Source organism: Thermobia domestica, chromosome 10 (assembly GCF_964235325.1).
Source record: "Thermobia domestica chromosome 10, izTheDome1.hap1.1, whole genome shotgun sequence".
Taxonomy (NCBI): domain Eukaryota; kingdom Metazoa; phylum Arthropoda; class Insecta; order Zygentoma; family Lepismatidae; genus Thermobia; species Thermobia domestica.
Window position 1 is genome coordinate 202,429,361 of NC_137463.1, and position 18,437 is coordinate 202,447,797.

The 18,437-nt window shown below is 36.2% G+C and overlaps 1 long non-coding RNA gene across 1 annotated transcript in view; it reads right to left on the reverse strand.

Annotated features, from left to right (window-relative positions):
• The window catches only part of LOC145662931 (uncharacterized), a 169,185-nt gene that overhangs the window by 116,142 nt on the left and 34,606 nt on the right, over positions 1 to 18,437 (reverse strand). Inside the window, exon 2 of the long non-coding RNA XR_014127126.1 lies at positions 9,214 to 11,638. This is a non-coding gene — a long non-coding RNA (uncharacterized LOC145662931). The remainder of the gene's footprint in view (positions 1 to 9,213; positions 11,639 to 18,437) is intronic.

Sequence of the window (18,437 nt, forward strand, 5' to 3'; positions counted from 1 at the left end):
TATTTGGTCTAGGAATTAATTCGTGCGGTTTTTAATAAAAATTGAAGCTTTATTTCAAAAACAAAGTAAATGAATACGTTAACAAAAATATTGGCCATCGCTAGCCACTACTTTCTCCCATCTTTCAGGCAATTTACGGATTCCGTGTCGAAAGAATTCCTCATCTTTTGACGCAATCTAATCAAAGATCCATTTTTCGATATTTTCTGAAGAAGTGAACCGCTGTCCAATCAAATCGTTATTCATGCAATCGATCAAGTAGTAGTCAGACGGAGCAGTGTCTGGTGAATATCGCGGGTGGAGTAACACTTTTCATCCGACATTTTCCAAATAGGTTTTGACAGGTTTTGCGACATATGGTCGAGCGTTATCATCTTGATAAATAAGTTTATTATGCCTGTTATTCCATTCTGGTCGTTTTCAGGCCAGAGCTTGCTTCAAACGCATTAATTGTTGTCGATAGCGGTGTCCATTAATAGTTTCACCAAGTTTCAGAAGTTCATAGTACACCACACGTTTCAAATCCCACCATATATACAGCATAACCTTTGCACAATGAATATCTCGTTTCGGTTGTGAAGGACCTGGTTCACCTTGCTTCACCCAGGCCTTTTTTCGTTTAGGATTCTCGTAATGAATCCACTTCTCATCACCAGTTACAATTCGATGCAAAAATCCCTTCCTTTTCTGTCTTTGAAGCAGCAATTCGCAAACGGTTTTTCTTCTTTCAACGTCTTTCTTTTCAATTCATGTGAAACCCAATAAGACATCTTTTGAATCATTCCTATGGCTTTGAGACGTTTGGAAACTGTTGTTTGCTCAACTCCAAATGCTTCTGCAAGTTCGTCCTGCGTTTGACACGAATCCTGATCAAGCAATGCTCTCAATTCTTCATCTTCAAATTCTTTTGGCTGTCCAAATTGCTTTTGGTCTTCCAAGCTGAAATCACCACCTTTAAACCGTGCAAACCACTTCTGACACGTTCGCTCAGCTAGAGCATGGTCACCAAACACTTCCACTAAAATATGATGACTTGCGGTAGCACTTTTCTTCATGTTAAAGCAATGAAGAATAACTCCCCGCAAAAACACTTTATCAGGCACAAAATGCGCCATTTTCAGTTGAAGAAAAAATGTTGTTGTTTCCGCTTCAAGCAACTGACATATACTAAACAAGATGCTCAATGACAGTAGTTTTCAACGCATGTTTGGATCAACGAAACTATGGGACAATAAGCTAGTTACGCCATCTTTTGTAAAACCGCACGAATTAATTCCTAGACCAAATAGTTTTATTTTCCTCAAAAAATTGATTTGAAACTTTGTGTACATATACATAGAATTTTAAATTTACGTGTATTCGTGTACATATTTCGTATGTTGCTTCAAATGTATATGTAAATCTTATTTGTGAAGAAGTTCTTAATAACTAGAAGCAATAACTTCTAACTTTATATGTGGGTTACCGCAAAAGTCATGGCAACTTTTTTTTTTTTTCCTTTCTTACGAAAATGGTCACGTATCAAAAACTTCTGAAATATCCAAATGGAAGGTTAGCATATACGTAAACGTTACATGTAAGGAATTGTGTAAACATACACATCTCCATCAGAATATAGCACGAGAGAAAAAAAAGTAAAAATAATTGTTCGTATTATGGGATGTGTATTTATATCCAATTTATACGTAATATTTACATATGTATTAACTTTCCATTTGCATGTTTAAGAATTTCTTGCTTTGTTACCATTTTCGTTAGAAAAAAATTCCCATGAATTTTGTGATAACCCTCGTATTATTTTCAGTTTAGTACCTATAGCAACAGTATTTGGTAATTGCTACCAAATGGTTTGGTCAAATTCACTAAATACGGGTTTAGTATTTGCAACCAAATTATTTGGTTCCATGAACCAAATTTCGTTCATTTTAACCAAATTTTTGGTATTCCCAACCAAATTCTACTTGTTTGGTCATTATTTGGTCAAAATTACCAAATGCATATTTGGTACTGGTAACCAAATAATAGGTTCCTGCAACCAAACAAATCGTGACCAAATGATTTAGTGCTGGTGACCAAGCGTTTGGTTGGCGCTATATTGACCAAACGATTTGGTAACCAGCACCTATTTTTTGGTCAATTTGACCAAACCTTTTTTTCAGTGAGGAGAGCAGAAAAAAAACGCCCTTATCCAATTAACCAACGCATTCATACACTATTTTTGGAGACAGGCGTTTATTACGGAGCAGAGATATTACTTTAACACCACCTAGACACATACGGACATGCTCAAACTTGCAGAAAATATGTATATCTCATTTTACCGGAAATAGGTTGATACGCCCTTATCCAAATTACCCCTTCAATTGAAATACTGTATTGCGTTATTGAAATGAAAAATGATACTATAAACTACATGCCAATCGGAATAGACACAAAAATTTAAAGAAAGAAAGCAATGGCGAAAGGAAACCGATGAAAGAAGATAGTGAAAGTAGCTAACATCAGTAAATTTGTTTCGTCCTTTCATTAATATATAATCAGTACGTTTATCAGTACTTGAGTTCGTCATGTGGATCATATGGATCATTTTGGTTTTCTTATTCGAAAGGGAAACAAGAATTATTGTACATCAATGAAAACCAATATACAGCATTATATATATAGATATAGATATAGATATAGATAGATAGATAGATAGATAGATAGATAGATAGATAGATAGATAGATAGATAGATAGATAGATACGAGGAACATACTGAAAGTCGTGAGAAACAATTTTCCACAACTGTAATCTTTATTTGTAAGTGAAACTAAATATATCATCTCAATCTACAGACCTTTCTTTCACTTTTCCCCATAGTCTCCGTTTTTTTTTTCTCACATATTCTCCATCGTTCTGCAAGTTTGAAAATATCCTTGTGATAGAATTCCATTCCAGCTGCCGTAGACACTGACGCACTGCTTGCCGAATATCCTCTATGTGTCTCGTAGCGATGGGGTTTCATCTGTTCCTTCACAAAACCGAAAAGATATTAGTCAGAGGATGCCATGTCAGGGCTGTAGGGAGGATGTGCAAGTGTTTCCCACCCATATCTCCTGATCTGCATCTGGCACTTGCAGTATGCGAACAAGCATTATCGTGTTGAAGGATGATCTTTCCAGAATATTTATCACGAAAGGCACGACGGAGCTTCAAAAGTATCTGGACGTAGCGGACAGAATTTATGGTTTGTCCAGGCTCAAGAAAGCAACCAGAATGCAACCCTGTACATCCCAGAAGACACTCCCCATAACTTTCCCTACCGATTGCACTGTCTTCGCTTTCTTCTTCGGTGGTGAATTCAAGTGGTGCCATTCCACGCTCTATCGCTTTGTTTCAATCGAATGATGTAACCAGCTTTAATCTCCAGTCACAATACTTGTCAAAAAGTCCCCACTTTCATGTCGAAATCTCTGAAAAAGGGTCTGAACAATGGTTAGTCTCTGACGTTTGTGGTGCTCGGTTAATAAACGTGGGACCCAACGGGAGAAACCTTCCGATAACCTTAGCTGTGAATAATTTCTTGATCCAAGTTTTGTAGCGATTTCATTTACAGTGATAGGCCTATCTCCCCTAATCAGCTCATCAACCCTTACCTTGTTGCGTTCCGTGGAGGCAGTTCGAGGGCACCCGCTGCGAGCCTCATCTTCGATACTCGTATTTCCATCCTTAGGATGTTTCACCCACCTCCTAACACTGCTGCTACCAATCCATACATCTCTACAGGCACGCTGCAGTCTGTGGTGAATTTCAGAAGCAGATTGGTCCTCTTTAACAAGGAATTTAATCAGAGCACGCTGTCGAAACGAAACATCACTGCCCGCCATTTTAGAAGGACTAACTGTGGTTACGTGCTAACTCTGGCACAACAAACAGCGTCAACGAATGGAAAGAAAGATCTGTAAATTGAGATGATATACTCGATTTCACTTACTACTAAAGATTACGTTTGTGAAAACATGTTGCTCACCACTTTCAGTATTCTCCTCATGTATATATATATATATATATATATATATATATATATATATATATATATATCAGGGTTACAATCTATATCAGGGTTTCTCAAGCTAGAGGTCACGATCCCTAGGAGTTCACGAGGGAGTTTCATGCGGGTCGTGAAGATAAGTGGAAGAGAGAAATATAATTAGAATCTAGTACCGGAAAATATTTTTAAATATTTTGAATTTTGTTCTGATGTGCATATTTTTATTTTTATACATACTGTTACGAACAACAAAAAATAGGACTACTAAACATTTTCAACAGGTTTTTTATCATATGACTCAAAATTAAGGGAGTTATAAAGTTTTAAAATTTTCAAACACCCTCCATTTTGAAACAGTATGACGGATCGGATTCGATATTTGTAATATGACCAAATTTGGTTTTAATTTATTCGCTTTTTATGGAAGTTACTGTATCCACTATATACAAAAAATGGATTCTACTATTATAGAAATAGATGGATATCGTGAGATCTTCACAACAGGTATATTAAAATTCCCATATAGACTTGTTAAAAACCAGAAATTATAAGGGGGTCCCTGGCAAGAGGATGTGATAAGATGGGTTCATTATAGAAATTAGGTTGAGAACCACTGATCTATATAATACGTACTTGCCTATCGGACAGTAAAATTGCGAATTAATTTCCTTTACACAAGTGACAGAATGGCAGAAGGTATTACTTTTACATTAGATTTTATTCATTTACTAGCAGCGTTCACCCCGCTTCGCTGCGGTCACCCCGGAACGCAATAAACTTTGTTACTTAGATAATTTTTACTTTTTCGCTTTCAAGTGATATGATAAAAACCATAGAAGATTGCAGTAAATGTTAACATTATATCGCCTGTCATTTATGTTAACCCGCCCCGCTTCGCTGCGGTCACCCCCGAACGCAATAAACTTTGTTACTTAGATAATTTTTACTTTTTCGCTTTCAAGTGATATGATAAAAACCATTATAACGCCTGTCATGTATGTTAACCCGCCGAGTGACACGGTCATGCGGGTTGCATATAAATACGTTTATTTTTATACCTATGATGAACTAACAAAGGATTTGTACGTAATGGACACCTGAATGGTCAATTATCTCAAGACACTGGTAATTGAAAATTAAAGTGATATGATAAAAACCATCTAGGGTCCAAATCCTAATAACCCCCCAAAAATAAAAGAAATTGGTTCAGCCGTATTAGCGTGATGAGCGGACAAAGGATTTGTACGTTCTCTTTTATATATATAGATAGATTTTCAAGAAAACGAAAAAAATGAAATGAAATGAAATCTTCAGGTTTTAAGTCCCACGATTATGCTGACTATGCTAAAGAAGAGTGTGATGATGAGAAATGAATTAAATGATGGAATAAAGAAAGTGGGAGGAAACGGAAGAACCACGAGAAAACCCACGCACACGACGTTTATCATCACAAAGTTCATTTGACGTGAACTGGAATCGAACCAAGAACCCCATGCACAGAGGTCAACGCTCTACCACTTTCTTACTAAAACATTTATTGTACGCAAAAAGCAAATATAACGAAATGTTAATGAAACTTTATCACAAGTCTTTAAAAAATAAAAAAAAAATTAAATGAATATTGGTGGAAGTTAGGAGAACAAAGAGTTGGCTTGCATACATCCGTCGATAATTTTGAGTATTATTGTTGTAAATACTGTACATAGAAGGCTCGCCCTGCTTCTAAGTTGGAAGTAAAAATATATGTTACGGTCCTTCCTATATACCAATCGTCATAATGTTGTTTGCTAGCTAAATAATAAAGGTAATCTGACCTTAAAATTATGTTAATATGTTTATTGTGCTCTGAGCTACTACTGAGAAAGGCTAAGAAAAGTGACGCAATTGAACCATATTTTTTGGGATTCAAGACAGGTTGTGGTTCTATGAACTAACGTATTTGAGGCGTCTAGTATCAAAATCCGCAACATCCATTTCGCTTAGTTTCGAGTAATCTCGTAAAACGTGCAGTGAAGCGCCATATAGACGCGTGCGACGTCCCATATTCGAACTAGTCTTTTAGTATGAAATATTAAGCTTCTAAACAAAACGCTGTTTCCATGGAATTCCTTTAGATCAAACGTATAACGAGCGATATATAACTCAATTTCGGTTTTAAAAAAAATGGATTTGGCGGTTTTTGATACTAGGCGTTTCATTTACATTATTACATTTATGAGAAATAGAATTAGCACTAAAAAATGTTTTCTACGCTTGTCCTTATTATTTATACCATCATGAACTAGCATAAACCAAATCGATTTGGTACTCACACTCAATGTCAGGTCATTGATATTGGCCCAAATATTGAGCCAATTACACGAGCAGTCATCTAACATAATTTTAGGTGGGACATACAAGTTATTCATTTTAAAAGCATACCGGTTTTTACTACGTATATGTTAGAAATCAAAATGCTGAGAAATATATATATAATCAGACAGAACAGTTTCTAAGTACTTGGAACTTTGACGTAGGTCAATCAGACACAGCGGAAGATTCCTATCTGTTCGTGCTAGTAAGTAATGCCGGAGTTGTTTTGTGACACTAACAGCTTCGTCTGCGTACAAGGTCAGCGATCGAGTAACATACAGAATGGCAGCTTTTAATTTTACATTTAACAACTTCACATTATATCATATTTTACACGAAAGACCTGATGTTTCCATAGAAAACAACTATATAAACTTTGGATTTGTTTTCCTGTGAGTTGAGGCATAGATGATACATTTGCCAGATAACATATTTTAGTTAAAAGTTAAACATTTACAAATTTTGATCTGGAATATAAAGAGAAAGTTCTAGATTGATTCACGTAACTTGAATGACGCAGTGACGAGAATTACAACATTCTTATAATTGTAAGTAATAGTGTTCATTATGTTAGAATAAAAGGTAATTCCTAATATTGTGACACTGTCGTCCCTAGGGACGGTATTTAAATTAGTAAAATAAACACAATCGTTTATGTTTAACATATGTGATTTACAGACATTTAATCTAGCTCCAGATGCTAACTCATAATCGTGAACGCATTCCATCATGATAGGATAGTCTAGTTGTGAGGATACAAACTGTTACATCATCTGCGTAACTGGCCATTTTCAGAGCAGATGTAATAATATTTAGACCAGGTAGTCGGTCATCCATAGCATGTAACAGGAGAGCAAAACTAATAGGAAAAATCTGCATCGAAAGGGGATCACCTTCTTGTGTTGAACGATTGATGGAAATGCTTTTGGAGAGGTGACCATTAACATTTAACGTTGTATGTGCGTCTTTATAAAAATATTGAATTCAGGTAACAAATTGATCACTAAAACCAAGTTTTCGGAAACAATAAATTCAAAGTGTTCGATACTATCAAAGGCACTTTTAAAATCTAACTTAATCAAAGCCGCTTTAAGAGCGCAATCATTACAAATAGTAATGCTACCTCTAATAGTTAACAGAAGGTAATATATGGTTTTCTTTTTAACACCCACATTTTGCAAATTATGTAATAACAAATCCATATATTCCATGAGACGGTTTTTAATACATCTACACAAATTTTGATATCTGTATTAAGAAGTGATATAGGTCTATAATGACAGCTTTGGGGATAAATACCGTGATGGCTGTATTTGGGCGTTTTACAGTGTCTCAAGCAAAGAACCATTCATTGACAATCAATGATAGTGTATCGCCCATTTTGTCCCTAAATTTAATATACAAACAGCCAGAGATAGAGTCGTGGCCAGATTTCGCTTGTTTCGCAGCATTCACAACACTTTTTACTTTATATTTTGTAAATGGAGCACATAAAATTTGATTGTCTTCGTCATTTATCACCTGAGGCACACTGACAAATAATTTATTGTCGCAGCAGATAGCGGAATCTGTCCCAAATAATTGGTAGTAATAATCATACAGGGTCAGTGGCTTATTTACGATTTTGTTTAGGGAAGGGCTTTGCTAACTTTCGGGGGGGCTTTGCCTGAAAATGTGAAAATTCTGCAAGATATTTCATATACTTTACTATAGTAAGTAAGATTTCGGGGGTTAAGCCTGGAAGGCCCCCCTAAATACGCCACTGTACAGGGTGTTGCGAATATTGTCGTGAGTAGTTTGCAAAAAGCCTTGAGCATCTGTTACAGAAATAATTAGTTTCCTCCTTCTACGTTTGGCTTCTTTTAACACATGTGTAAGAGAGCATTGTTCTTCTTCTGGAAACCCTGAAACTTTATTACATATCTTAATCCCTTCAATGTTCTGTTTGTGGAATTGTTATAATTTTGCTTTGTATTTAGTACAAGGGTAAGGGCGCGGTCGGGGCGATTTGTCCCGTATCCTCGAACAAGCATCGTGTCGGTTATTTTAATTTCCATTATTAAACAGAGATGATCGGTGAAACACGTGGGATATCTATATACCCTACAGAAACAACATGAAGTTTTAAGGTATCATTGACATACAGCCTGTCGATACTAGAACTTGAATTTTGTGTAATAAATGTGTCTCCCTGTAAATCTGAGTGTTCAAAGTCCCACACATCTATCAGGGACAAATTCTTTACTAATTCATTCTATGTAGAACAATAATTGTAAGTCGGTTCCGCTTTGTGAGCTATGATTGAATTATGATCACCTCAAAATATAACATTATTTGTGCTACTAAAATACGATGCTACCTCATTTGCATAAAAAGTATTCCTTTTTCTCTATTATTACATCCACTGAGCGCATGAATATTGATAAGTGTGGTATCATAAACCTGACCTTTTATAATTCTACCATTATAATGCAATTCCACATTTTAAAGGGGAATGCCTTCTTTAGCCAAAAATGCAGTACCAAGACTATTATATGTACAATTATTATATACAATATACGATGGATGTACGTTTACAATTTTAGGACCAACGTCTTATAGAAAAACCACATCTATTTCAGATTTAAGTAAAAAGTCATTGAGAGCTTCAAATTTTACTGGCGATTGGATCCGTTAATATTTATAGTTGCTAGTTTTAAGATAGTACACATACGTATAGTGTTAAAAAGGTGTCGAATATTAGTAATGCACTTCATAATAAAGCACCACTGTTTGCAAGAACTAATCTGCTGAATGTTTAGGTAGGATTAGAAACTGATGGTGACTCACCTGAAGTAGGAACTGCTGTATCATATGTATGGTTCATTCCTCACTATTTTTGCTACAGACGAACGGGTGAGTCTAGGTGATAATTCTGAAAGTCCCTGATTCGTCTTTCACTCGAGCTATAACCGTTACTGCTTTCATCCGTTTCTTGCCTTGTGAAGCTTTCTGAGAATTCCGGACCTCGGTTCCTTTTCTCCCACTAGGACAACTCACAGGGAAGGAAATGGGAACTTTTTCCTTGGACTGAACTGTGAACATGAGTCTTACAGAGAAAACTTCTGATCCCTAGAGATGCACTCTGGATTATTATTAGCATCAACAACACTAGGGGATCAGGAACCACTTTCTAGCAAGACTTTCTTTGTATCCTACTCACTGACGACGTGTGGTTTCTGTGGACGATCTGACTCAGTCAATTGAGAAGCACTATGTAAAGATGGAGAGGCTGAAGATGAGGAGCTGTTCTGATTGTCACTAACATCCTGGGCATGGAAATCGTCAGAAATTTCTCCGGAACATGATTGGTTAGGAATAGTACTATTAAGCACTATCATAGCAGTGGCTACAGGGCGGCCTTGTATCATAGGGAGAGGAAAGGCAATCATTAATTGCAGAAAGTCCACATTTGAGGTCAAAGTAGGCAAATTAGCAGGTTTAACCACAACAATCTCTCGAGTTTGTGAATCTTGAGAGCGTTCCTTAGCACTTTCAGTACGTAATGTGGTTGTTGAAACAACGACCCGTTTTGACGCTGAGAAAATTGGTCTTGTAAATGATCACATGATTGACAGTAGTAACAAGTACGGTCCTGACCGTAATAAGTTACGAGGAACCTTTTGGTTAAGAACATCAACGAATGACGGTATAGGCTTTAACAAGTACATAGTTACAATATTTCGTCCAGATCTAACTTTATAAATATGGCTATCGTCTTTCATATATAAATTTCATCTTTTATACTTTTACACTCTCCATAGACAGACAAGGTACGTGTGACATCATTATCGCTATTTTCCGTGGGAATTGCATGTACTCGCACGTGGATTAAAGGCTTATCAGATAATTCTAAGGTCACTGGGTATGTTTCACTGTCGTCTTGAAAATTAACACTATCACCATGTGCTCTTAACATTTTCTCACACAAGTCAGACAAAAACTTAATATATACATATTTACGATAAACATCCAACTCGAAACTTAGTATTTGTTCTTCATTTAACTTACACGTGTCTTGAATAAACTCATGGATTTTGATTGTGGAGAGACGGTCGGAAATCGCAGGGAATCCTAATTTTAATGTATTCATACGTTTGATATGCATGTTGTAATTCTAAATAAAGCACACTGGTCACCACAGGTTGAAGAATATTAGCGTAAATTCCAATCAAAAACAGAGTACACTAGGTGCATTCAATGCCACTCGCACGGTAAGACATGGATGGTGCACCGGCAGACGTGCTACCTCATGGGCAGCAAACACGCAACTTCCACTAAGCCACCGCGTCACCACCAACTGAAATATTACCCGCCATGTCGACCAGAGTCTTCCATGAGTCAACGAGTTAAGTATTTCGTTTTACTAACAGTAGAACAAAGGCCCACCGGACAGAAGAACATTCTAAATGTTCAATTGTAGGATCAGCGCCCACGCTAAACTACTAATGCGAATAATTTTATACATTTGATGTAATGACTGTGTATTATTGGATTGTGGATACATGTTGTTTTGTATATCAAATTAGTAGTCCAGAGTTATTGACTTTTTTTGTTTTCGCTTGTAAATATCTATATTATTACAATATATTCTATAATATAGTAATTACACCGAATACATTTTAACTATATAGTGAATTCTATAACGGTGTTTGTCCACCATAAAGTTCACTTGGCACGAGCTGGGATCGAACCAAAGACTCCATGCACAAGGGTAAAAATAACAATACTCCGCCAAGATTTGTGCGATATTTTGCGGAGCATTGCAGCCGTAACTTGAATGAAATCTTGTCTCACAGCTTCTGTCCGTTGGGCAGTAGTATTGTAACAGTTTTGTGCAATGATGCCCTTTATGATCCCTCATAACGCATTATCACAGGTGGTCTCTTTGATTGATTGTTCCTCCAAGAGAGGACCAAACCGGTTCTACTACATGTGCAGGAACGGCTGGTGATTCACAATCTCTGGTGGTTTCTGATTGTGTGGACGTTCTGGAACTTCTTTCCTAATCTTTCACAGTTCCTGTGGCGAATAGTTTCTGTTCCCGTCGCAAAAGTGTTTGTTTCAGGGGAAGATCTCGTTGAAACCTTGTCCAAAAGTCTGTACGCATTTCTGCCAGTGTCTTATTTGTGTGGTTTCTCTCATGAACTCAACAACTTCCAATAAGACGTTCTTCAATAACATAACTGGAAATATCAGACATCGTTTACACAATCTGAAACAATAGAAAACCTTTCATTAGCATTTATAAACCGGCAACGGGAAAACTTACATTAGCATTTATCAAGGAGTGATAGGAATTTGTAGACACTCTATAGAATTATGCACAATGTTCGCCCCATTGTCTTCTGCATTTCCAAGTATAAATATATTCATTTTTTTTTATTCTTTGTGTACCGAAGTGTAATGGCACAGTGACATTTTGAACCATTCTCTCTGTTTTCTTTAAAACTAAAGATGAGTATTTTATTTCTAAAGAAAAAAATTGTTTTAGTTATGTTTAGTTCCAGAAATAAAGATGATGGAAGCCAATATGTTTACTACACAAAATAACTGAAATCCACCTCATTGACCATAGTTGTTTACAAACTATAATTGAAGAGAACTTAATTTAATTTCGGTTGTAAATTATTCATAGGTTTTATTAATATAAAAATTTAGAATGGTCTTTATAGTTGTAAAATCCTATTTCTTCCTCTTCACTAGTCAAAAAAAGTATTACAGAAGTCGAATCAATACCAAATTTTTAATCATATTTTTCTTTAGCTGTTCTCTTATCTGATCAATAAAAGCTAGAGAAAAGTGCAACAAAGATTCGAAAACCGAAAATGTGGGTGCGAGTCTCGTAGGGATCAAACGAATCACGGAGCAGCGTGTATCTAGACTCATGTACTCCGTAAATATGAGACAATAACCGTAAGTTATAAAATGTGAAAGAATATAGTTTTATTTTCTTCTTTTTATTAAGTTTCATTATATTTCTATTGCATCCTGTGAGCACTGTAAAGAGAAAGGTCACGTATTTATTCATTTTCTTAGGAATTGAACCTTTAAAACATTTAATTAAATCGCGAGGTGATTAAAAGCTACGCATACAAATTTCATTCCCATAATAAACGAAAAGAGACACTATCTCGCAAAGAACATAAATTTTCTTTTCTGACAGATAATACACAGGTGTATATACTCGTGTGTTTCCTTAATGTTTATGTCCATTTGCTATTAGACATCCACTATATTATTCTCCACAGACTAAAAGTTTTCTTACTTGTTTGTGTCATAGGAGTAAGGAAAGTTTTGCTAGTCGTTTCTCCTGGTGTATAAATGACTGTATTGAATATTATCTACAAAACCAAAAATTAAAAAAAAATCTCGTATAACTTGACAAGGATTTGAACCTATGACGCTTGATTTCATATCTTTCAGTAGCACTACGATCTAATATTTTTAGAAGTAATTTTTCTTAGTTGAGATAAAATTCTATGTTGAAGAGACTGTTTTTCTAAAGATTCATTTCATTGCGGAATGAAAAAGTGTTGGGGCGGCAGTGTCAATGATTGACACAGCACCCATCCTCATATTGCCACCATTGTTTGTAGTACATCTGTACTACATATCCAAACCGCCCCAATTTTATAATGTATTATGTTGCTCAATATATAGTTGCTTTGTTGCTGTTACCTCGCATAGCTTTTAATTGTTATAATTTCATGTAATATATTAAATACCTAAGATTAGTTATGTAACCGATAGACTTGTAGTAAGAAATTCGTATGTTTTGGCCCTTTCTCTATTTCGTTACTTGTAGTGAACACCATATCATTTAATACGATTCAAACAGTGATAAATTTTCGGTATCGATATAGGCCTATGTTTAGCAGAAGGGGTCCAGCCCTTTTCTCTAAAAAATGTTACAATTTTGGTGATTTCTGTTTATATTCTGTTAGTTTAGGGTAGGGTAGATTAGTTTAAGTTAGGTTAGGCTAGTTTAGGTTACGTTAGGTTAGTTTAATTTATGTTATATTAGTGTAGGAGTCCCGCATAATTTTCTAAGAAAATGACAGAATTTCACTTATTTCTACTAATATTACGTTAGTTTAGGTTAGTTCAGGTTAGCTTATGTTAGTTTATGTTAGGTTAGGTTAAATTTGGTTACGTTATGTTACGTCTAAGTACTTGCATCACTCATTTCTCCTGTAAATTTTGTGTTTTTTACGTGCTTCTGGACCCCTTGTACTAAACATACCCCTCGATATACAATAGGGGGCCATATACTTCTTAAATTTATAGGTGAGATATAAAATATTAGTTATATAGAGCACTATGCAATACAATGCAATATGTGGAGATCTTATACGTGACAGGTATTATCTGTCAGGAAAGTAAATTGCTTTTTGAGTCTGGCATTCCTGTGCTCCATCCATGGAGAGTATGAGAATTAAATCAATCAAATGTTTACTGAGGGACAAGAAGAAAAGTCTAATCTGAATAAGACATTGCAGAGGGGCACAAGCTGTGAATACGAATAGTGCATAGTGTAAATAAAGGGCGACACCAAAAAAGAAAGCCAGAAACAGCTGCTAAAAGGAGAAAATAGAGTAAAAATTGTCGAAGTGGGAACATAAAATACAAATACAACAAATATGCCAACAACTAAGCGTTTACCAACCAACGATCCTGGTGTAGTGGTTATGACGCTATATTACAAATCCAAAGAACGACGGTACGAATCTGCTCCAAGTAGTATGTACATTTTTTTAAATAATGTATATATGAAAGATGGTAAAAAGAGAGCGTATTACTCGTGTAATATGTTAAGTGAAAATGAGTTTAAATTTTCGGTGAAATTTGTTAGGGAAGTGAGACAATGAAAATGAGGAAGCAAGTATATTTAATCAGGGTTTGTATCAGAGGGTGGTGACCGGAAAACGGAAAAGATGGAAATTTTCCCGAATTTTGCCCATGTGAGTCTCTACGATAGGCAAATTTCTTCAGAAATGTGCCTATTGCAGAGAAAGAGAGAGAGAGAGAGAGAGAGAGAAAGAGATGCTCCCGGAACTAAGAGTATGCTGCTTCCATTCAAATCAACGAGATGACATATAGATACTTACATAATAAGAATGCCGAATATAAACAGTCATGAAACAGCAAAGTAATAATTGCAAGCTTTATCACCTAAGGTTTCAAGATCCGAACAACATATCACTAATATCCCGAATGCCAAAATATTGTGACTTACACAACTCCCCCTCTCCCCAAATATGTCCTGTGAAAACAATCACAAGTTTTGGGATGAGGAACCATATTGAGACTACATTATTAAACTATATAAGTAGACTTTTAGCAGATTCGTATTCAGTTATTTTTTCCACAAACTGTTTTATTCATATTCAAGACAGCAAAAGCACTATATTTGTTAACGACAAAGCGAAGTTATTGCAACACTGCGTTACACAGTGAATCATGCATATTACACTCGTGAGTTTTGCCATGCAGAGGCTAGCCACAGAGGCACGCTGAATAACGCCTGAAGGAAACAGCGAGGACAGATATCGATACAGTGAACGGAACAAGCAATGCATTACAGACATCTCAAGAGAAAAAAAGAAAGATCCCTCTTTCCACACTTCATGCTGTAGTTTTAACTTCCATTTCCCCATCAAAGTTACATGCCTAGCCTATTATACAGTTCCATTACACTTAATCCAAAGCCTTCAAACAACTTTGTTCTACAAAGGAAAACGTAGAACACTACAGTTATAGATATACCATACATAGCCAGTTAAGTAGTAATAGATGAGTGCAATTAACCCCACATAATATCGATTGTCTAAATATACACTAGTTTCAAACAATTAAACACATAACAAACATTCACAATACCATTATAACCTATCATATGTTAATTCCACTTCAAAAGTGGTAGAATGAAAACCGTAGACTGACCGTGGAATGAAAACCTTAGAAAATAGAATGATTTTTTAAAATTACAATTATGAACACAAGTGAATGAAGTAAACAATGACAGTCAATGAAAGGAAGATGATCCGAGGTCGTATTTCGAGAAATAACTTGATAATGAGATGAAAACAGAATTTTATAAAAGGAATGGTTATGATGCACTAAACACAACATAGCTGCCTGTTTCGTCTCGTCATGTGAAAATGTCTCGTTTTAGAGAGGTGAGAAAATGCCTGTGTTTCGTCTTGTGCAGTGGCGGATCCAGCTCGGAGGCGGGGTCCTAGGCCCCACACCTTCAGATTGACGAAAATAATTTAAGCTATTATTAATATAGTCTTGAAAATTTATAGTAAGCTCATGATATACTTATCATAGTCTAAATTCAGGCACCCCCCAGTTTTTACCTTCTAGATCCGCCACTGGTTTCGTGGCTATCCCGGTGTCATCTCGTGTTTCCGAAACGAGACAAATTGTTATCTAGTCTCCTTTCGTCTAATTTTCTTTCGTAAACCTCATAATAATACAAGTAAAATTGGAAGCCATGCGGCTTCGAAATGTAACGAAGTTTACAAGTTAGAATTGATAATCGGGCAAGAGAAGGCTATGGAATGCTTTCGAGACATTTAAAACGTGACGAGTCCAGACAATGACCTGTCACGTCTCTTCTCGGAAAACGAGACGAGACAGACGCTTTGTCTCGTCTTGTCTCGGATTTAACAAAACCTATAGCATCTCGCCCATGCTGGATTGGAAGCCTCTCAGCAGATGTGAAGTAGATTGTGGGCCGTGGGTCAACAGGACGTGACCCACTGCAACCCACCATCCGCCGTGACCCACCATAACCTACATACCCAATACGACCCACCGACACACTCTGCTCAGTGCATTGTATATAGCTTAGAAAAAGCGTCTTAAAGTTTCGACTAGCCGTATATACGGTACGACGCCTAAAATTATCAAGTGTCGGTGTGCCAGAGTGTGGAGCATTCATGACTCTCGTGTAAAGTTTTACAACTGATTTAAAAATTCCTGTTGTTTCATGCTTTATAAACATATAGTGAATTAATATTTTACTTGTAGTTATAAATGACTATTTTATTGGTAAAAGCAAAAACAAGTTGACTCGAGCGGAATCGGACTCGCGATCCTTTACGAGTGAATCGTGAATGCTCCACACTCTGCCACACCGTCACTTGGGAACTTTAGGCGTCATATGATATATACACTTTAGGCGAATAGAAACTTTAAGACGCATTTTCTAGGTTATTTCTGGTTATTTCGCTCTCCCAGTTTGTAATATTAACACTTTAAATATGTACTACTACCTCGCGAAAGTTTATTTAACAAAGTCTGCTTTTTACTTGTAAGATATAGTCATCTCAGGTAAGTAAATAGGAACAAATGCCAAAAAAGAAAAAAGAGAAAATAGAGACCCTAAAAGTAAAATGTAGACATATTCACCACTGTTCAGAGGCTGCTATATACAATGCACTAAGCAGAGTGTGTCGGTGGGTCATAGTGAGTCTGTAGGTTATGGTGGATCGCTGCTTTATAGTGGGTCACGGTGGGTGGTGGATTGCAGTGGGTCACACCCTGTTGACCCACGACCCACTAACCGACTTACACATCTTGACCCATATGTCTCACTTGACACAAGACCTTCAATTCTGGTAAGAAGTTTCCAATTCAGCATGGGAGAGACAATATAGGCTTTGTTAAATCCGAGACGAGACGAGGCTAGACAAAGCGTCTGACTCGTCTCGTTTTCCGACACGAGACGTGACATGTCCTTGTCTGGACTCATCGCATTTTAAATGTCTCTAAAGCATTCCATAGCCCTCTCTTGTCCGTTTATCAATTCTAACTTGTAAACTTCGTTACATTTCGAAGTCGCATGGCTTCCAATTTTACTTCTATTATTATGAGGTTTACGAAAGAAAATTAAACAAAAGGAGACTAGATAACAATTTGTCTCGTTTCGAAAACATGAGGTGACTCTGGGATAGCCACGAGACGAGACACAGGCTTCTTTTCGCATCGCTTAAATGAGACAATTTAACATTTTTTTAAAATTCTTCTTTATGAGGGATGGGGTACTTTCTATATAACCAAATTGGTAGTGGGTTGGTTTGTAAAAATAATCGAAAATGATCGATATTAGTTGAGAAACAAATTCACAAAAACTGAGAAACAGAAACCATGCGCTTTCTACTATAATAATTGCTGAAGCTTATGTTTATTATATGAAGCGGTTAGGGCACAGGGCAATCAAGCAATAAACTGGAGAGAAAAATAGACATAAAATTTGTAATGTACGCTTAATTACACGGAAATTTTTAGTTTGGACTGTACGTTGGTCTACTTACCTTGTTTTGGGACTTTCAAATTTCATTCGTTTTTCCACTGAAAAATATCGATAATTCAACAAGGAAATAATTATATCATGGTAATTTAATTCAAATTCATCGAAATTTGGCCAATGACAAACACTTTACCATTTTATATTGTAACGGTCAGATCCACCGCTATTGTAACAGACCGGTCCTTGAGCGAGTGACCGCAAACATTCAAACTCCGATTAGTTAGAATTCCACATTCCGGTTTTATCACAAGTATAAACTCTTTATCGTAAAGGTGTGCAATTTGCTACTTATACTAGTGTTTTTGACTCTTACTTAACAGAGCAGTCTTAGCGTAGTAGCGTGAGCATTCTTATTGTAAATCAGGGGTCCCAAATTCGAATCTCGCAGTGGTAAGTTGTTTATATCAACTACAATATTCATACTTCCGATGTGTAATAAACTGAAAAATACTCAATTTCTTTCGATCTTAAAAGTTTGAGTGTTGACGGCTTTCTTCACAGGAGAAATACTATCAAAACGACGTCACATGGCTGTCTACAACCTTGATTCATACTGTGTGAAAACATAACGTGTTTAGCAAACAATTCATTAGTACGACACCTAATAGTCGTGCTTAAGGCGTAATATGAGTCATAAATGTCTGAAACGATATTGTTTCCGAGCAATTATTCCGAACGTCTTCCACTATTA